Source organism: Microtus pennsylvanicus, chromosome X (genome assembly GCF_037038515.1).
Source record: "Microtus pennsylvanicus isolate mMicPen1 chromosome X, mMicPen1.hap1, whole genome shotgun sequence".
Lineage (NCBI taxonomy): Eukaryota > Metazoa > Chordata > Mammalia > Rodentia > Cricetidae > Microtus > Microtus pennsylvanicus.
Window position 1 is genome coordinate 143,626,524 of NC_134601.1, and position 22,768 is coordinate 143,649,291.

Genomic DNA, 22,768 nt, shown 5'->3' on the forward strand with positions numbered 1-22,768 from the left:
AACACGTGTGGACACTTTTATAGGATGGATAGAAGTGTTTCAGGTCTCCAGGGAAACAGCAGATGTGGTGGCTCAGGTACTCCTGGACTGATGTGGGAGTGTCATATATCAATCTGTTGATTTCATTGTTTAAGCAATAAAGAAACTGCTAGGCCCATTTGATAGGCCCACCCTTAGGTGGGTGGAGTAAACAGAAGGGAAGGCTGGGAGGAAGAGGAAGTGAGGTCAGACTCCACAGCTCTGCTCTCCGGAGCAGACGCAGGAGAGACGCCATGCTACCAGCTCCAGGGAAGACGCACACCATGCCCCAGCTCCGACCCAGGATGGACTTAGGCTAGAATCTTCCCGGTAAGCGCACCTAGGGGCGCTACACAGATGATTAGAAATGGGCCAGAGCAGTGTTTAAAAGAATACAGTGTCCGTGTAATTATTTGGGGCATAAGCTAGCCGAGCCAGGCAGGCGGCTGGGGTGTTTGGGGACGCAACCCTGCCGCCGCCCATATTACTACACTGGACCACATCATTCCTCGGCTTGGCGTCCCACAGACCATCCAGACTAACAATGGGCCAGCCTTCACTTCCGGGGTCATGAAGCTTGTGTTAGAAGCTCTCAACATCTCCTATATTTCCACACCCCCTATCATCTACAATCCTCAGGAATGGAAGAGAGGACCAATGGACTCATCAAACAACAACTAACCAAGCTCTCCATTGAACTCAGGTTATCTTGGCCCTCCTTCTCCTCATTGCCCTTACTCGCCTCAGGGCCACCCCACGTTCCCCTAGGAGTCTGACTCCTGTTGACTTGCTTTATGGCAGGCCCTTTCTCCTTAACCATCACCTCCCAGTTCAAATTCCTCCACTGGCAGGGTACCTACCCTACCTCTCCCTTTTAAGGTCCCTTCTCCATTCACACGCTGACAGTTGTCTCCCTGCCCCCACACTAGTGGACCCTAGTGCCCCTGAACCTGCTCTGCTCTCCCCAGGGCACAGAGTACTCCTCAAACAACTAACTCCCAGGTCTTTCCAACCTCGATGGACAGGACCTCACACGGTAATCCTCACCACCCCCTCGGCTGCCAAGCTCTTGGGACACCCATGCTGGCACCATCTCTCCAGGCTCAAGCGGGCACCTACTCAGGACACTTGGTCTGTCCAGCAGGCAGGACCGTCCACCCTCCGGTTTTCCAGGACGCCACAATGAAGGGCCTACCTGTTCCTCATCCTGGCATGCTCATCTTTGATGATACAAACAAGATGGGTAATAACAATATTTTTTTCTCCAGTCACCTGCCTTCTTACCTCCCCCAGGGAACGGATGCCTGGCATCTCCGGGATGACAGTAAACAGGATGCCTTTTCAGCCACACCTCTCACTGAGTGTGGACCCCCCAACACCCAGCTCTCCCCTCCTCGACATCACCCCATGCACGCAGGAAATAGCCAGACTTGAGTGGATGTCCCTTTATCCAAAGAGGGCCTAAATGTTGGTCATAAATATCACCTCAGCTTCCTGTCACCCCTTGTACAAACAGTCTGGAAAGTAAGTCCCAGTCTCCGACCTCCATCTTTGGAGACCCCACTCCTGTGCCCCTTGCACCCTGACTCCTCCCCGAGGAGGATCAGGGTAGCCCACCAAACCTTGACCCTTCACCAGAAAAGGTCAAGACTACATCCCCAAACTATTTAAACTGCTCCCCCCAAAATAAACACGTGTTTTCCCTCTTTCTCTGCCCCCGGTTGGTGGCTTTTCCGTTCCCCTTGGGGTCACCTGAAAGTGCAGGAGTCCAATTAAACCTGGCTATCTTTTCATTTGGTTTGTTTGGATTTGGCTTGATTGGGATTTTTGCATCAGCAGAGAGCCCCTAACAGTGTCCTCTTTTTACCTTAGAATATTTTACATGGCCCTGGATGCATAGAAAAATCAAATATTTACTGATAATAAATCATAAACTTACCTTAAAACAGTTATTTGATTTACATATAATTAACCATTTCTAATAATAAAGATGAAATTCATTTTCATACTAATGAAATGGATATACTTCTTTTAATATAAATCTTGGGTGATTATTTGACACTTATGGACACAGAATCTTCAACAATTTTCAGGTCAATATTAATTTTTTTGTTAATATAGAGAATGCTGTTTCATATAAATACATAGCACAAAACAGCAAAAGTATATTAAGATCATTTCGGAAATTGGTGAAAATTCTGCCTAATCCTAAATAAAAATTCATGTAACTTTTTTCTATGAAACTGAAGGCAGCAACTCAAATAACAAAAAGTCTTGCAAGTCACAAAGGAATATGCTTGCAACCCACAAGAAAGATAAATGACCTCAGGTTCCACAGGAAAACTCAAATGGAAGAAAACTGAGTCAGAAGTATAAACTGGGAAAAAATAGTATTGTTAACTTTTTTAAATAGATGTTTAATACTTTCTAGCTCCAAAGAGATGGTGCCAGGGGCATGATTAGAGACAGGAAGAGCTCCAATCTGCATGTTGTGGCTCTGAGGAAATCAGGGCAATTTTCAACTACTTTAGCGCACAGAAGTCAAGAGACCCTTTCCTGTGGACTTGGAATGACTATGACAGATATTTATTTATAACATGATTGATAGAACACAGACAATTCTCCCGCAATCATTCTTGGAGATCTCTGATGCAATTTGACAGCTGAGAGGTTTTGTCAGTCAAAAAGGACAACTTCACCAAACAAATTTCAGTAAAACACAAATACAAGTTACTAAGGTGTGTACCTGCAAGTTATAAAGGTGTGAGGACAAATACAAGTTATCAAATTTCTCTCTCACGCTGCCTTCCATAGTCTTAAAAATACTTTTCATTATGCAAAAATATCTGTCATAGTCATTCTGACATAAATATCCTACTGTTATACAGTACATCATGGTATAAATATGCTGCTGTCTAAAACTTATGCTTTCACAAACCCAAACAATTCTTGTGAGTTCCAGGGAGCCGGAATGAAGCATCCACCTTAAATAGGTCAGATACACCACTCTCAATTCCCTGGTCCTGAAATATTTTTCTTCCTAAACTTAACTTTGTCCTCTGTTCTGCCAACACCTTGCCAGATCCAAGAAACACCAAACAGTTCCATACCACAAACCCTGGACAGAAGTAAAGAGACCAGCTACCCAAGATGTGACTGTTTGAGGCCTGGGGGACTTGCTGAGGCCTCAGGTCACCAGCCACTAACCCTCATGGGACCAGCTGCCCCTCATGGGACTGCCACCCCTCAAGGGACCAGCCTTCCCTCCCTTATATCTTTAAAAAGAGTAACAATTAATAACTACCTATCTTGTGGGGTCATTATGGGGTTGTGATACTGCAATATGACAAAGAAATATTTATATAGTCTTCACACTATTCCCTGGCGCAAAACTCCTAAAAAATGGGATTTCCTAATCAAAGCTGATCCTTTTTTGCTATTTATATTAAGTAGAGTTCACCCATGCCTCAGTTTATCTTATTAAGACCATGTTTAAAAGCTGAGAAGTGGTTGCCAGAGGCACCAATTATGTGACAGAGAATCAACCTTTAAACTGAATCAAAGACCTGGATATTAATCCATACACTTTTGAACACCTGCTTTTTGTCACAGAAGCAAAAAATATCAAATGGAAAAAAGAAAGCATATTTAACAATTGGTGCTGGCATAACTGGATATCAACATGTAGAAGAATGAAAATAGACCCATATCTATCACCATGCACAAAACTCAAGTTCAAATGGATCAAGGACCTCAACATAAAGCCAGCCACACTGAACCTCACAGAAAGAGAAAGTGGGAAGTACACTTAAACACATTGGCACAAGAGACCGCTTCCTAAATATAACCCCAGTAGCACAGACACTGAGAGAAACAATTAATAAATGGGACCTCCTGAAACTGAAAAGCTTCTGTAAAGCAAAGGACATGGTCAACAAGACAAAACAGCAGCCTACAGAATGGGAAAAGATCTTCACCAACCCCACATCAGACAGAGGTCTGATCTCCAAAATATACAAAGAACTCAAGAAACTGGTTATCAAAAGAACAAATAATCCAATAAAAATGGAGTACAGACCTAAACATAGAACTCTTAACAGAGGAATCTAAAATGGCTGAAAGACAATTAAGGAAATGTTCAGTATCCTTAGCCATCAGAGAAATGCAAATCAAAACAATTCTGAGATTCTGTCTTACACCTGTAAGAATGGCCAAGATCAAAAACACTGATGACAACTTATGCTGGAGAGGTTGTGGGGAAAAGGGAACACTTCTGCATTGCTGGTGGGAGTGCAAGCTGGTACAGCCTCTTTGGATGTCAACGTGTTGATTTCTTAGAAAATTAGGAAAAACCTGCTGCGGGAGCTCCTTCTGCTCCTTCAGCCAATAGCCTTTAAGATACCAGCCCACTTGGGCGTGGTCTCTTCTGCTTTAAAAAGCAGCAGTAGCCCTGCTCTGGCTCTCTTGCTTCTGGCTCCCGTTCCTGGCTGCCAGACTCTGTTCCTTTTTGTTCGAAGGGCTGTTGTCTAGGACAGTGATCTGTAAGTTTTCCCCTTAAATAAATAACCCTTTTATTAATCCTAATTCCACACTGGTGTGGGATTGTTTTGTGACTTACACCTTCATTTGGAGTCCAACAGATGTTTGGTTTTGGCTCTACTACCCACCGCCAGCTCAGAGCGCACCTGGCTAGGCCCTCCCTCAGCCAGCTGCAGCCTGTGCATGGAGCAAGCAGTTCATTTGGACACAGAATTTTCATGAAGCAGTGGCTTTTCTTACTGCAGATTGGCCACGGTTCTTTAAAATATCTCATTACTCACCTCAGAGCAGCTTTCAATCCTCCCGCCACCGCACAATGCACAGAAATTCAGCCAGGATACAGGCTTTCCTGGGTGCCTGCTGTTATCTTGTTATCCTTGTGGTCCTGTGGCTGCTGACTGATCAGAGCCCACTGCGGTACATAGTTTGTGATTTCTATTAATAACTATTTTTCGATCTAAGCATATCTTTCAGCATTTTATACTAAAATCAGATTCATACCAGTCACATGACTCCAACTGTGTTGCCACACCCAGCAGGGTTAGTTTTGTAGGTGGCCTGAGAAACCTATTGGCACGTTATAGTAATTGCTCCTAATCTAGCTAATTAAACCACAGTAAGATTTAAAATCCTAAATACAGATCATAAGTTCTTAATTTCAAAGGGCACTAAGTTAGACAACCTAACCATCCAAGGTTTCAATAGGCTCTTTACTTACAGCATGAGTGAGGTTTCACAAGATTTATATGATGTCCCTTCTACATCGTTAATCTTAATTCTGAGGATTAGATTTGTCCTCAGTATATTTTTCTTTAAAAAAAATGGTTTGACAATAGGCCTAAGAATTAAGCATTTTTAGAAATGGTGCAGTCTTTACAGACTGAAACCACGTTTCTCAAGAAAGCGTTTGGGACTCTAAAGAAGGATACGACTTCATTTAATAGAAGATTAAGCACTTGGGAGAAGGAAACAGATGATTTGCCCCATAAAATCCAATAAATGACAGTGGGTGCTGAAACATTATTTGACAGAATTCGCACTTTTGAATGCATTAATCGAACTCTGTCAAAGGGGTATGACAGATAGATAGACTGATAGAATGTCTCTACAGAAAGGTAATATGTATGCTATAAAGATTATGTCCAAGGATAAAAGATTATCTCTACTGGACAGACTTCATACCTTGGAATCCTCAATTAGAGCAGGACAGGAAATCCAGACATTACAAAAGGCAATGGCAAACAGATTTGAAAAAAATGAGGAAATTATCAAATTTGATGACAAAGGCAAAATTTAACCTAGTCAGTACATAAAAATCTCCAGGATAGCTTCCCCAGAGTTCTGCCTGCCTTTCCAGTAATAACAAAAGAAAAAGTATCTGGCCCCAAGTACCCTAAAGTTGTCAAAGAATATACATGGGAACCCATACCTATGACTGATCTAAAGGAAATTAAACAAGCAATTGTAGCTTATGGACTATATTCATCCTTTGTTAGGGAAATGGTCAAAACCTGAGCTTTCAGTAACAAAATAACGTCTCAAGATTGGGCTCAGTTAATCTCAGCAATTACTTTGGAGATGCTTTTTTAAAGAGGAGCTGAGAATTTTAGAGCAACAAGAAAAAGAAATGGACTTGAGATTTCCCTAGATCAAATTCTAGGTGAAGGACCTTACTCTGACCCTAAGGATCAAGCTTTTTATGATGACCACATCTTGTCCCTATGTAGCACAGCAGCTTTAAAGACTTGGGACAGGATTCAGGAACTAGGAAACACAGTTGAATCATATCTTAGGGTTAAACAGGGTCAGAGAGAACCTTCTAGTGACCTTTTGCAAAGACTAACTAGGGCTGCACAAATAGGGGTAACTGACATATAATATTTGACATATAATATTTGACATATAATAATTGAATCTTTGGCTTATGAGAATGCCCACATTGAGTGCAAACGGATTCTTGGGCCTTTAAAGATCAGATCAGCACCCAGGGATGAATGGGTCTTGCATTACAATGAATGTTGAGACACTTGATTATGGTGCTGAAGCATGGGTAGGAAAACCAATTTCCAATGTAAGAGAAGACATCAAAGATTATTAGGAGACATTTACAGTCTACGACTGGCTGTTGGGATAACACCTGATCTAATAATTCATTTAAACAAACCCTTAGATGGTGATAAAGACTTGGATAGTCCCAGAGAATTAACAGCTGAAGTGGAGAAGGAATTAACAATTGTTGAGGAGAAATTGCAGGAGACACATGTAGATAGGGTGAATCCAAATCTTAATTGTATTCTAGTCATATTGCCTTCCAGAATTTCTCCTACAGGAATTTTAATGCAGAGGGACAATATTATCTTATAATGGACCTTTTTACCATATAAACCAAGTAAAAAATTAAAAACTTATGTGGAAAAGTCTCTGAATTAATTATAAAAGGTAAATTGAGACTTTGTCAATTAGCAGGTATACACCCAGCAGAGATCCAAGTACCTTTTACTGTTGATGAAATAAAAAATGTTATGGGAAGATAATGAACCTTACAAAGGGCTTGTGCTAATTTTTTGGAGAAATTAATAGCAATTATCCCAAAAGTGATAGACTTAACCTTATAAAGAGAACTTGGATTCTTCCCTGAACTGTACGTGATGCACCAATAACTGGAGCCCATGCATTTTATACTGATGCAAATAAATCAGGGAAGATGGGTTAAAAATCAGAAGAATTAAGTAAGTAAGATTAAACAAAGCCCTTATAATTTTGTCCAGAAGGCAGAATTATATGCTATTCTTATGGTACTAAGGGATTTTAAAGAATCTCTCAATATAGTTACTGATTCACAATATGCATAAAGAGTTATCTTGCATATTGAAACTGCTGAATTTATACCAGATGATACAGAATTGACTTCATTATTCATCCAGGTGCAAGACATAATCAGGAATAGGCTTTGTCCTGTATACATAACACACATCTGATCCCATATGGGTCTGCCAGGTCCTCTAGAACAAGGTAATGCAGAAATTGATCAATTATTGTTTGGAAGTGTGTTACAGACCTCTGAATTTCATAAAATACATGATGTCAATAGCAAAGGTTTAAAGAAAGAGTTTTCTATTATATGGCAACAAGCTAAGGAGATTATAAAGAGGTGTCCTACTTGTTCTTTCTATAATCAAACACCATTGCCTGCAGGGAGTAACCCAAAGGGTACTCAAAGGAATGGAATATGGCAGATGGATGTGTTCCACTTTACGGAATTTGGTAAATTGAAATATGTACACCACACCATACACATGTATTCAGGTTTTCAATGGGCAACTGCCTTGAGCTCAAAAAAGGCTGATTCAGTAATCACACATTTATTGGAAGTTATGGCCATCATGGGTATACCTGCACAAATAAAGACAGACAATGGTCCAGCATATGTATCTAAGAAAATAACGTGGTTTTTTTGCTTATTATAATATAAAGCACACTATAGGTATACCAAATAATCCTACAGGTTAGGCAATTATAGAAAGGTCAAACTGGATTATAAAATATATGCTGAATAAACAGAAAGGGATGTAAAATATTCCCAGAAATAGATTGCACAATGCTTTATTAACCTTGATTTTCTTAATGCTAATGAGAAAGGAACAACAGCAGCAGAGAGGCAATAGATAATGGGAAAAAACTTCTGAATTGAATCAACCAGTATATTTCAAGAATGTGTTGACCTCACAATGGAAACTAAGAGATGTACTATGTTGGAGAAGGGGTTTTGTTCTTGTTTCCACAGGAGAAGAAAAATTATCGATACCATCAAAATTAATAAAGATTCATTTTGAAAAGGAGAAACCTATTGAAAAATAGAAATGATACCTCATCTACAATGGTGACAATCATACAGGTGGTAAGTAAAGCTCATAAGGGTTAGTGCAGGGTCTCCTCTTATCTTTACAGAAAAATACACATTATCAAAAATTCAAGAGACCCTGGATGTTTGAATGCTTACAAAAGAAAAAATAACTATCCACTAAGGAGCATCTAGGAAACAGAATATGGTTTATGAATCCAGGTATGGGTTACACTTACATTTACAAACACACACACACACACATATTAATATATTCAGTTGATTTTGGTGTTGGACAATGGCTCTGTACTTCTCTAAATCCAAGCATGTTGTTAAAAGGAATATTCAGAGTTTCTGTCTCATATCAGGAGCCATCTGATATGGGACAGAAGGAAGGCTTTAGGAAAAATTTTACTTTCAACATGCCTTTTTTGCCGTCTACATTCTTCATTGAGTGTTTATATGAATGATGTTTAAGTTTTTCATGATGAACAATAGATTTTCCTACAGATCCTTTTCCTGCAGTAATCTTTGAAGAGGATGGGGCCCCACAGCAACAACTCTATCTAGTTGAGATGACATCGTGATGCAGACAGCACTACTATAAGACCGCTTCTTTATTTTTGGGTACCAGCTGCTGAAATGGTACACCTTCTCATGACATTCTGGCCAGAACTCCAAATAAGAACTTTGAAGAAAAAAAAAAACCCTCAACTGCTTGGAAATTGTTTGCAACTATACTAGACAGTAATTTTGAAACTTAACCATCGCTTTAATTTTGCAGGATCCCATTAAGAGAACATCACCCCCACGACAGGAGGAAGCAATTCTAGAAGACGACACCCCCATCCCAAAAAAAGTTTGTCCATAGGGTTGGGAATACTGTTTAGGGGTTGTTGATTATTACATGTATTAGAGAGTTAAAAAGAAAACTATGTTTGTTCAAAAAAAGGGGGGATAGTAATAGTGGGTAATAGAGTGAATACTTGTGAGCTATATTATTCATGGGTAATTTACATTGGTATGTTTTTTGTATATTGATACAACTTCAAATTATATTTCTTATTTTTGTTTACATTATTTGTACACCTATGCAGAGTTATTCCATAAGACTTCATATATGGCCTTTTGTCTGCAGGGTCCTCTGTTCCTATGCTGAAGAGATCAATCCAAACACAAAGACAGACATTTACTCAGAGTTAAGGGTTCGGAAAAGGTTTATCAATCAAGCAGACCTAAGAAACAAGTGGGTCTAACAAAATTGACATCAAACTAAAATCAATCAGAAGAGATGGAGATGGATACTTTATACTCACAAAAGGAACAATTCATCAGGATGAAGTCTCAATCCTGATATCTATGTCCCTAATATAAAAGCACCCACATATGTAAAAGAAACATTACTAAAACTCAAACCATACATCAAATTCCACACACTAATAGTAGGAGACTTCAACGTTCCTCTCTCACCAATGGACAGATCAACCAGACAGAAACCTAACAGAGAAATAAGAGAAGTAATGGAGGTAATGAATCAAATGGACTTAACAGACGTATATAGATCATTCCACCCAAATAGGAAAGAATATACCTTCTTCTCAGCATCTCATGGAACCTTCTCGAAAATTGATCACATACAAAGTAACAAAGCAAACTTCCACAGATACAAAAAAAATTTTAGTAACCACCTGTGTCTTGTTGGATCACCATGGAATAAAGTCAGAATTTAACAACAATTCTACCCCCAGAAAACCCACAAACTCATGGAAACTGAACAGTCAACTACTGAACCACCCCTGGGTCAGGGAAGAAATAAAGAAAAAAAATAAAGTCTTCCTTGAACTCAACAAAAATAAAGACACAACATACCCAAACCTATGGGACACTATGAAATCAGTACTAAGAGGAAAGTTCATAGCACTAAGTGCCCACATTAAAAAAAAATAAAGAAAGTTCACATTAGAGACTTAACAGCATAACTGAAAGCTCTAGAAAAAAAAAAGAAATAGACTCACCCAGGAAGAGGAGAAGACTGGAAATAATCAAACTGAGGGCTAAAATCAACAAAATAGAAACACAGAAAACAATCCAAAGAATCAATGAAACAAAGAGCTGGTTCTTTGAGAAAAATCAAAAAGATTGACAAGCCCCTATCCAAACTAATCAAAAAGCAGAGAGAGAACATGCAAAGTTAACAAGATCAGAAATGAAAAGGGGGAATAACAACAGACACTGAGAAGGCCTATATGCCACAAAACTGGAAAATGTAAAAGAAATGGACATTTTTTTTAGATAAGTACCATATACCAAAATTAAATCAAGACCAGGTGAATAATTTAAATAGACCTATAAGTCGTGAGGAAATAGAAGCTGTCATAAAAAACCTTCCAACCAAATAAAGCCCAAGACCAGATGGTTATAATGCAGAGTTTCACTGGAAATTCCAAGAAGAGCTGATACCTATACTCCTTAAGGTATTCCACATACTAGAAACAGAAGAGTCATTGCCAAACTCTTTTTATAAAGCTACACTTACCCTGATAGCAAAACCACACAAAGACTCAACCAAGATAGAGAATTACAGACCAATCTTGCTCATGAACATCGATGTAAAAATTCTCAATAAAATACTGGCAAGCCGAATCCAAGAACACATCAAAAAAATAATAATCCAATATGATCAAGTAGGCTTCATCCCAGAGATGCAGGGCTGGTTCAACATACGCAAATCTATCAATGTAATCCATCATATAAATAAACTGAAAGAAAAAAACCATATGATCATTTCATTAGATGCGGAAAAAGCATTTGACAAAATTCAACACCCCTTTATGATAAAGGTCTTAGAGAGATTAGGGATACAAGGATCATATCTAAATATAATAAAAGCTATATACAGCAAACCAACAGCTAATATCAAATGGAATGGAGAGAAACTCAAAGCCATCCCACTAAAATCAGGAACAAGACAAGGCTGTCAACTCTCACCATATCTCTTCAACATAGTGCTTGAAGTTCTAGCAATAGCGATAAGACAACATAAGGGGATCAAGGGGATTCGAATCAGAAAGGAAGAAGTTAAACTTTCGTTAATTGCAGATGATATGATTGTGTACATCAGTGACCCCAAAACCTCCTCCAATGAACTCCTACAGCTGATAAATACCTTCAGTGATGTGGCAGGATACAAGATCAACTCAAAAAAAATCAGTTGCCCTTCTATACACAAAGGATAGAGAAGCAGAGAGGGAAATCAGAGAAACTTCACCTTTCACGATAGCCACAAATAGCATAAAGTATCTTGGGGTTACACTAACCAAGGAAGTGAAAGATTTACTTGACAAGAACTTTAAGCCTTTGAAGAAAGAAATTGAAGAGGACACCAGAAAATGGAAGGATCTCCCATGCTCTTGGATGGGTAGGATCAACATAGTAAAAATGGCTGTTCTACCAAAGGCAATCTATAAATTCTACGCAATCCCTATCGAAATCCCAACAAAATCCTTCACAGACCTTGGGAGAACAATAATCAACTTTATATGGAAAAACAAAAAACCCAGGATAGCCAAAAAAATCCTATATAATAAAGGAACTTCTGGAGGCATTACCATCCCTGACTTCAAGCTGTATTACAGAGCTACAGTAATGAAAACAGCTTGGTATTGGCATAAAAACAGAGAAGTCGACCAATGGAATCAAAATGAAGACCCGGATATTAACCCACAAACCTATGAACACCTGATTTTTGATAAAGGAGCTAAAATTATACAATGGAAGAAAGAAAGCATCTGCAACAAATGGTGCTGGCATAACTGGATGTCAACCTGTAGAAGAATGAAAATAGATCCATATCTATCACCATGCACAAAATTCAAGTCCAAATGGATTAAAGACCTCATTATAAATACAACCACACTGAACGTAATAGAAGAGAAAGTGGGAAGTAGACTGCAATACATAAGCACAGGAGACCACTTTCTATGTATAACCCCAGTAGCATAGACAACAAGAGCAACAGTGAATAAATGGGACCTCCTGAAACTGAGAAGCTTCTGTAAAGCAAAGGACACTGTCATTAAGACAAAAAGGCATCCTACTGAATTAAAGATCTTCACCAACCCCGCATCAGACAAAGGTCCAATCTCCAAAATATATAAAGAACTCAAGAAACTTGACATGAAAATTCTAATTAACCCAATTAAAATATGGGGTACTGAACTGAAGAGAGAATTCTTTAGCAGACGAAGTTCAAATGCCCAAAAGACACTTAAGGTCTTGTTCAACCTCCTTAGCGATCAGGGAAATGCAAATCAAAACAACTTTGAGATACCATCATATACCTGTCAGAATGCCTAAAATCAAAAACACCAATGATAGCCTATGCTAGAGAGGATGTGGAATAACGGGAACACTCATCCATTGCTGGTGGGAATGCAAACTTATGCAACCACTTTGGAAATCAGTGTGGCAGTTTCTACTACCTCAGGATCCAGCAATACCACTCTTGGGAAAATATCCAATCATACTACAAAAGCATTTGTTCAACTATGTTCATAGCAGTATTATTTGTAATAGCCAGAACCTGGAAACAACCTAGATGCCCCTCAATGGAAGAATGGATAAAGAAAGTGTGGAATATATACACATTAGAGTACTACTCAGCGGTAAAAAAAAAAAACAATAACATCTTGAATTATGCATGCAAATGGATGGAAATAGAAAAAAACTATCCTGAGTGAGATAACCCAGACCCAAAAAGATGAATATGATATGTACTCACTCATTAGTGGACTCTAGCCATAAACAAAGGACACTAAGCCTATAATTCGTGATCCTAGAGAAGCCAAATAACAAGGTTAACCCAGAGATAAAACATATGTAGATCCTCCTGGAAATTGGAAGGAAACAAGATTGCTGGGCAAAAGTTGGGAGCATGGGGGTGAGGGTAGAGGTGGGGATAGGGGTGGGGGTAGGGGTGGAGGTAGGGGAAGGGGAGATGGGGAGAGAGAAGGGAGAAAAGACTGGAGAGGGCTTGGGGGAGATGGAAGGACAGATATTGGAGCAGGGAAGAAGATATCTACATTAAGGAAGCCATTTTAGGGTTGGCAAGAGACTTGGCTCTAGAGGGGATCCCAGGCATCCACAGGGATATCCCCAGCTAGGTCCTTGGACAGCAGAGCAGAGGGTGCCTGAACTGGCCTTGACCCACTATCACACTGATGATTATCTTGAATATCACCACAGAATCTTCGTCCAGCGACGGACGGAGATAGAGACAGAGACCCTCATCAGAGCAACAGACTGAGCTCCCAAGGTCCAGTTGAAGAGCAGAAGGAGGGAGAAAATGAGCAAGAAAGTCTAGACCGCAAGGGGTTGGTCCACCTGCTGAGACAGTGTGCCTGTTCTAATGGGAGCTCACCAAATCCAGCTGGACTGGGACTGAATGAGCATGTGATCAAACCAAACTCTCTGAATGTGGCTGACAATGGGGGCTGACTGAGAAGCCATTGATAAAGTCAATGGGACATGTTTTTACTGCATGTACTGGCTTTTTGGGATCCTAGTCTATTTGGATGCAAAGCTTCCTAGGCCTGGATGTATCGGGGAGGGCCTTGAACTTCCCACAGGGTAGGGTTCCCTGCCCTCTCTTAAGGAGGGAGGTGGAGGGAGGAGGGGAAGTGGGGGAAGTGGGAGGAGAATGGGAGGAGGGGAGGAAGTGTAAATTTTTTAATGGAAAAAATAAATAAAATATTATATATATATATGTTCTTATCTCTGTTTAGGACATTTTGTATATTGATACAACTTTTAGAATATATTTTCATATTACATTATATATTACTCCTACCTCTGATCAAGATACATATAGATTGTTTACATTTTGAGGTCATTGTCCTCATTTGTTGCACATTTGTTTACAGATTATTTAATATTCTGACATGAAGTTTTACTCTCTAAGTTATACAGGTATTAATTATTATAGGTCAATAGTTGTTCATGCTTGTTGTACATACAGTTAGATCAATTAGGTTCTTTGGATACACAGAGATTGTATTCTGTCTAGATAGGTAATCTTCAACAACTTCAAGGATCTGTGGAATGTGACATTTAAATAACTTAGGGTTCTGTTGACATGAGACATAACTGCTTCTGACAGCACCAATCTATTCCCGAGAGAATGTTGAACACCAAAGATACTCCACTTGGAGCTCATTTTCTTCTTGGCAAAACTGGCCTTTGGGCAAGGAACTGACAATGCTTCAACTACTGACAAGTTACATGATATCCGGAAATGGATAAGCAAGCAGGACTGTCAAATCTTGCCAATACAGGATAAGACGGTTTTGAAAAATGTTCATCCTCTGAAAATGGTCTGTCAATTATATTAGGCCATAGCCAAAGTTGGTTGCTTCAGTGTTGTAAAATGAGGCTCAGGTAGCTAATTGTTTCTGTCATATGTTGCTAGCTTTAAAGATGGAAAGGGGGCATAAGCCAGGAAATATGAGTGGCTTCTAGGAACCAAACATGAACCCCAGCAAACAAACAGAAAAGACACCACACCTTAGTCCCACTAAGGCAGAATAGGGTGTAGAGTGAGGTTCAGAAGACCAAGAACTAAAGTTGACAAAGAGGAAGGCTGAGAGCCACTAAAGTGTGTTGGCACCACTGGCTCAGGCACATATGCAGTCCAAAGGGTCCAAAAGTCACTCATAGTAATTATAATACTAAAGGGCACATTCCTGCTGGAGATTTCCCATGCCAATGAGACATATAATGCATGAAGTTAAATGCTGAACTACATGGGACAGAGCACATGTGGAAAAACTTGTGCTATGCAAACGCAAACACCCCTCCTTAAGGTACCAAACAAGCCCCAACTCTCTGTAAAGCAGGTCCCTTTAAGTGCTAAACTTTCTCCCTTCTCCAGCCCACTCCCTCCCTTGGAAGTGTACTATCTCTTAATAAACCATCGGATTCTGCTGCAACTATGTCTCTGCTCAATACTTTTATTGGGGATGTAAAAGCCTGGAAGCCCTTTAGAAGTGCCCCCTAAACCCTGGTATCTACTAATATCAGCTGGCAGACCAGTTAGGAGGTAAGATCCACATTCTGAAACTCCTAGACATTCCACTCATTCTGGAGGCACCTGAGAGGTGTCACTCCAGATTCTACGCACAGGTTGAGCAGCTAAGAGCCATTGCAGTGCCTGTCACTTGAAAACTCTTCTCACAGGACAATCTGGTCATAAGCCAAGGTTAGAAATTAGACTTCACTAAATGCAAGAAAATATTCAATTATTAAGGTACTCTGTAAAATCATGTACCGTTCCACAGCAGCTGTCTGGTAAGGACTAATAACCTTAAGGGAATCTGGAATGTTTTCCTCTCCACACACCCTCAACAAGCACGCCTTCCCTCAGCAATCTCTCCCTCCTTTCATTTTCTAACTATAGACTTCAAAGCTACTTTTCATTGTGCAAAATCATTTCTGACATGAGTATACTGCTGTTCCTATAAAACAAATTTCAGTACACATTATAAACAATAAGAATGCTAATGTGTCTAAACATTTTCACAAACTCAAAGAATTCTTGTAAGTTGCAGGGAGCCAACGTGGAGGATTCACCTCAAACAGGTCAGATGCACCCCTCCCTCAATTACCAGGCTCTAAGAGCCCAAGCCTCCCCACCTTTCCCCATTCCTGGCACCCTCCCCCTCAATCACCAGGATATAAAGAAAAAGAAATTTACCCTAAACTTAACCTTGTCCTCTCCTCTGCCAGCACCTTGCCAGGTCCAAGAAAGACCAGAGAGCCTGGACAGCGGTGAAACAACCAGATACCCTAAGACATGGCCAGCACACCAGCTTTCTCAGGGCCTCCAAAATTTCAACCCCCACAAATCAGCAGGAAGCAGTCTATCAGATATCAGATAATGACTTTCCCCACCTTTTATAATAAGAAAAAGACGGGAATGTTAGGATCCAGGCATTATGCTGGCTTGCCCTATCATCTGGCAGAATGCACTTTGGCAGTGCCCTAGTCATCCCAGGGTCCTAGTCTGTACACAGGTGCAAAGGTCCCTTTAAGCAACAAGCTCCAGGGGCTGGAGAGATGGCTCAGCGGTTAAGAGCATTGCCTGCTCTTCCAAAGGTCCTGAGTTCAATTCCCAGCAACCACATGGTGGCTCACAACCATCTGTAATGGGGTCTGGTGCCCTCTTCTGGCCTGCAAACACACACACAGACAGAATATTGTATATACATAGTAAGTAAATAAATAAATATTTTTAAAAAGAGACAAGCTCCACCCACTCCCAATCTCTGCTTTCGCCACTGCTCTTCTGAAGGGGCAGGCAGGACTTCTCCTGCCTCTTCTTTTCTTCTCTTCTCTTTCTCCCTCTTTCTCTCTCTCTCTCTCTCTCTCTCTCTCTCTCTCTCTCTCTCTCTCTCTCTCTCTCTCTGTCCCTCTTCCTCCCTCCCACTCTCTTCTCTTTTCCTCTCTTGCTTCACTTTCTCTACTCCTTTACCTTCCCCCAATAAAACTTCCCACTTGAATTCTATCTGACAATTATATTTGTCCCTCATCTATCCTGGGCTTACCTGCCAGGGTGCCACTTTGCACTGTATCATAACAAGGAAAAAAGAAAGGAGGGAGAGAGGGAGGTTGGAAGGGAGTAAGGAAGGAAAAAGAAAAATTGAAAAATGGGGTAGAGTGAAGGATCAGAGAACAGTAATTTGAAGAAAGTGACTTCACCAACTGTTTGAAGTTAAAAATTTGTGTGGCTAAAGTATCAGATTTTAGCCAGAGGGGAGGTTCCATTCAGGGACAAAGTTCTCTGTCAATGGAGCTCTAAACATCTGACTTTCAATGGTACAGACACACACACACACACACACACACACACACACACACACACACACACACTTCCTTCCAGACTCCATTAGCACATCCGTTTGTGTGCTGCCCTTGTTGATATGATGAAGGCAGGAGTCACACTCTTTGTTGCCTAGAGGGGCCTCATTAATAAGTGATCTTCTGGAAAACTTGAGGAAGGAAGTGAATGATGTATCATCATGTGTAGCCAACAGAAATCTCAGCTATGTCTGATCTGGCAGGAAAGTCCCTTTCTAACTGGATGAGAAGCTACTACCCCTGGAGCCAGGCAGCTTGCTTCCAGCTGAGCTTGTTTTGGGTATTGGTTGCAAAGTTGCCAAGACCTCTAGAGAAACAAAACAACTGTGTTTTCAGGCCTTGTTTTTGTTCTGATGAGTCCAACTTGCCAGAAACACAAAGTTGGAGTCTGCCCACAATATTCATATGCTTCCCTCACAGAGCCAAAAGTTGCAGCCAACTGCTCCTTCCCATCTCCTCCATGAGCTAATGGGAGCTGTGACACTGTTTACAGCTCGGGGCTTCTAGAAACAGTAAGGAAAACTGTCTTTATTGTTTTCTGGTTTTGTTTTTGTTATTTTTTTAACATCCCAACTGCAGTTTCCCTCACTCCTCTCCTCCCAGTCTCTCTCCCCTCTCTGTTCCCAAGCCCCAATCCACTCCTCCTTCATTTCTGTTTAGAAAAGTGCAGGTCTGGCGAAAGAGTCAGAGACAGCCTTTGCTCCCACTGGTAGGAATCCCACAAGAAGACCAAGCTAGACAGCTGTAACATATATGCAGAGGGTCTAAGTCAGTCCCATGCAGGCTCCCTGGTTGTTGGTTCAAACTCGGACTCTGTGAGCTCCTATGATCCCAGATTAGTTAATTCTGTGAGTTTTCTTGTGATATCCTTGGTCTCTCTGGCTCCTATTTAGAACTGTACCCCACTTTTAATTGGATTATTTGGTTTGTTGATATCTGTTTCTTGAGTACTTTATATATTTTAGAGATTAGCCCTCTGTTAGATGTGGGGTTGGTGAAATCTCATCCCATTCTTTAAGCTGCATTTCTGTCCTTTAGACAGTGTCCTTTGCCTTACAAAAGCTTCTCAGTTTCAGGAGTTCCTATTTATTAATTGTCAATCTTGGTGTCAGCACTATTAATGTTCTGTTCAGGAAGTTGTCTCCTGTGCCAATGCATTCAAGGCTATTCCCCACTTCCTCTTCTATCAGGTTCAATGTATCTGGATGATGTGTGACTCTCCTCTGTATGCTGTGAATACCATGTTAATAAAGAACTGCTTTGAGCCTATAGCAGAGCAGGGCGGGGCAGAGGTATGTGGGGAAGGCTGGACTGAATGCTGGGAGGAAGAATGCAGAGTTTAGGGAGAAGCCCTGTAGCCCCACCAGAGATGGACGCTGGAACTTTAGCCAGTAAGCCACAGCCACGTGGTAATACACAGATTAATAGAAATGGGTTAAATTAATATCTAAGAGTTAGCCAATAAGAAGTTAGAGCTAATGAACCAAGCAGTGATTTAATTAATATGGTTTCTGTGTGATTGTTTTGGGTCTGAGTGGCTGGAAACCAACAAAGTGCCTCACCCACAACATCTAGACTTATGTTGAGGTCTTTGATCCACATAGACTTGAGTTTTGTTCAAGATGATATATATGGATCTATTTGCATTTTTCTACATGCCAACACCCACTTAGACCCCACCATTTGTTGAAAATGCTTTATTTTTTTCATTTTATAATTTTGGCCTCTGTTGAAAATCAGGTATCAACGTGGACTTATGTCTGGGTTTTTGATTCAAATCCATTGATCCATCTGTCTATTTTCTGCCAATACCATGTAGTTCTTATTACTATAGTTTTATAGTAGAGCTAGAAATCAGGGATCATAATACCTCTTACATACAGTTCTTTTATTGAACAGAGTCGTTTTTGCTATCCCGTTATTTTTGTTTGCTTTTCCATAGGAAGTTACATATTGTTTCAAGATCTATAAAGACTTGTGTTGGGATTTAAACTGATTTTGGTAAGATGTCCATTTTTACTATGATAATCCTACCAATCCATGAGCATGGGAGAATTTTCCATTTTCTAATATCTTTTTTCCTAATATCCAATTTCTTTCTTTATAGACTTGTAGTTCTAATCATACAGGTCTTTCACTTGCTTGGGTAGAGTTAAACCAAAACATTTTATATGATTTGTGGCTATTGTGAACATTGTTGTTCCCCTGATTTCTTTCTCAGTTATTTAACATTTGTATATTGGAGGGCTACCGATTTTTTTTTCAGTTAATCTTGTATCCAGCCACTTGACTGAAGGTGAAAAGTTGTAGGAGTTCCCTGAGAGAACTTTTATGGTTACTTTTGTATACTACCATATCATCTGTGAATAGTAATACTTTTACTTCTTCTTTTCCAATTTGTATCCCCTTGATCTCCTTTATGATCTTATTGCTCTAGCTAGAACTTCAAACACTATTCTGAATAGATATGGAGAGCATGGACAGCCTTGTTTTGTCTTTATTTTAGCAGAATCGCTTTGAGTTTCTCTCCATTTAATTTGATGCTGGCAATCAGCTTGCTGTAAACTGCCTTTATGCTTATGTTTAGGTATGTTCCTTGTATCCCTGATCTCTTCAAGACTTTCATCACGAATGTGTGTTGGATTTTGTTGAAGGCTTTTCCAGCATCTAATGAGATGATCATGGGGTTGTTGTTGTTATTTCATAAATTTATTTATTTTACATTCCAGCCACCTTTTCCCCTCCCTCCTCTCCTCCCAGTCCCTTCCTCTCACCCTGCCCCTCTGTTCTCACCCCATAATCCACTCCTCCTCCATTTTTGTTTAGGAAAGGGCAGATGTCCCATGGGTATCAACAAAACAAAGTATATCAAGTTGCAGTAAGACTAAGTACCTCTCCATGTATTAAGGCTGGGCAGAGTGACCCAGTATGAGAAGTAGGGTCCCAAAAGCCAGTAAAAGATTTGGAGACTGCCCATATCCCCACTGTTAGGAGTCTTACAAGAGGACCAAGCTATCACTTCTGTGCATATACTCAAAGGATGCTCAATCATACCACAAGATTGTGTGGGGGGGTTTTCCTTTCAGTTTGTTTATATGGTGGATTATATTGACTAATTTTCCTGTGTTGAATCATCCCTGCATCTCTGGAATGAAGCCTACTTGTTAATGGTGGGTGATCTTTTTGATGTGTCCTTGGATTCAGTTTGTATTTTATTGAGCATTTCTGTGTCAATGTTTATGAGGAAAATTGGTCTGTAATTCTCTTTTTGTACCTCTGTGTTATTTGGGTCTCAGGGTAACTGTGGCCCCAGAAAATAAATTTGGTGATGTTCCTTCTCTTCTGTTCCTATTTTGTGAAATAATTTGAGGAGTATTGGTATTAGCTCTTCTTTGACAGTCAGCTAGAATTCTGACCCTAGGCTTGTTGTGTGTGTGTGTGTGTGTGTGTGTGTGTGTGTGTGTGTGTGTGTGTTTGTGTGTGTGTGTTTTGTTTTGTTTTGTTTTTGTTTTGGCTTGAAGACTTTTAATGACTGCTTCTATTTCTTTAGGCCTTTTAGGTCTATTTAAATTGTTTATCTGATCTTGATTTAACTGTGGCAAGTGGTATCTATCAAGAAATTTGTCAATTTCTTTAAATTTTTCAATTTTGTGAAGTATAGAGCTTTGAAATACGATCTAATGATTCTCTGGATTTCCTCAGTTTCTGTTGTTAATGTCCCCCTTATCATTTCTGGTTTTGTTAAATTGGATATTCTCTTTTTGCCCTTTGATTATTTTGGATAAAGGTTTGCCTGTCTTGTTGATTTTCTCAAAGAGCCAACTCTTTGTTTCATTGATTTTTTTGCATTGTTTTCTTTGTTTCTAGAACCTGCAAGAAAATTGTCTTCTAGAACCAGTAAGGAAACTGTCTTTATTGCAAAAAAAAAAAAAGAGATTTTCTTTCCTGTATTACATCACTGTCTTTACTTGTAGGCATCCATTTAGAAGACAAGGTTAAGAGACCCTTGTCTTCCTTGAATTTAATGAAAATAAAAAGACAACATACTCAAACCTATGGGACACGATGAAAGCAGTGCTAAGAGGAAAGTTCATAGCACTAAGTGCCCACTTAAAGAAAACAGAGAAAGCATACAATGGGGACTTAACAGCACACCTGAAAGCTCTAGAAAAAAAGAAGCAAATGCGCCGAGGAGGAGTAAGACTGGAAATAATCAAACTGAGGGCAGAAATCAACAAAATAGAAACACAGAAAACAATCCAAAGAATCAATGAAACAAAAAGTTGGTTCTTGGAGAAAATCAACAAGATCGACAAACCCCTATCCAAACTAATTAAACGACAAAGAGAGAACACGCAAATAAATAAGATCAGAAATGAAAAGGGGGACATAACCACAGACACAGAGGAAATTCAGAGAATCATTAGATCTTACTACAAAAGCCTGTATGCCACAAAACTGGAAAATGCAAAAGATATGGACATTTTTTTTAGATAAGTACCATATACCAAAGCTAAACCAAGACCAGGTGAACGATCTAAATAGACCTGTTAGGGAGGGGGAGGGAAATGGGAAGCGGTGGCGGGGAGGAGGCAGAAATCTTAAAGAAAGAAAGAAAGAAAGAAAGAAAGAAAGAAAGAAAGAAAGAAAGAAAGAAAGAAAGAAAGAAAGGAAAGAAAGAAAGAGAACTACTCTTTCTAGAAGAGGACAAATATCTGGATTTCCCCCACCTCTATTTCAATTTTCATGACATCACCTAGCATGGAAGGTGCATCAGGAAAAACAACAAGAACCTAGGGTTTCACCTACAAATGAGAGGCCCCTGATTGCTCTCGTTATTCAAGGTCATTAAATGTTCCATGGTATGCTTCAAGAAAGCTAAGGAATATGTATTGGAAGCCCTTTCTGTGTGGGGATTGAGTCGTAGCAAGAAGTTGGGAAACCACATTGGAAGTCTGATTACTTTTCCCATCCTAAGCAGGGAAAACAGAACTGAATGCTGGGAGGAAGAAGGGCAGAGTGAGAGATGCCATGGATCTTCTGCCTGAGACGGATGCTGGTTAGAATCTTGCAGGAAAGCCACAATCACACGGCAATACACAGATTAATAGAAATGGGTTAAATTAAGATGTAAGAATTAGCCAATAAGAAACTAGTGCTAATGGGCCAAGTAGTGATTTAATGAATACAGTTTCTCACACATGGAACTGTTAAAATTGTGCCTTTTTACTTATTACATGTACCTAAGTCTAATCCCTTTGTGACCTATCTGTATAAGGATTCCTTGATGATTATTTTCTCTCTACTCTTTCTCCACCTGCAAGCCAATGAAATTTACAAAGAAGTTTCTACTTCAAGGTCAGAATTCTGTGGAAAATATAACTAAATATCCAACTATATATTGTCCCCATTAGCTAAGCTCATTTGCAGATGAAGCAGTTTCAAAACCACCCACGT

The 22,768-nt window shown here is 39.9% G+C and overlaps 1 protein-coding gene across 4 annotated transcripts in view; it reads right to left on the reverse strand.

Moving 5' to 3' along the window:
* The window catches only part of Slc9a7 (solute carrier family 9 member A7), a 172,789-nt gene that overhangs the window by 24,444 nt on the left and 125,577 nt on the right, over window positions 1–22,768 (reverse strand). The gene's annotated exons all lie outside the window — the stretch shown is intronic.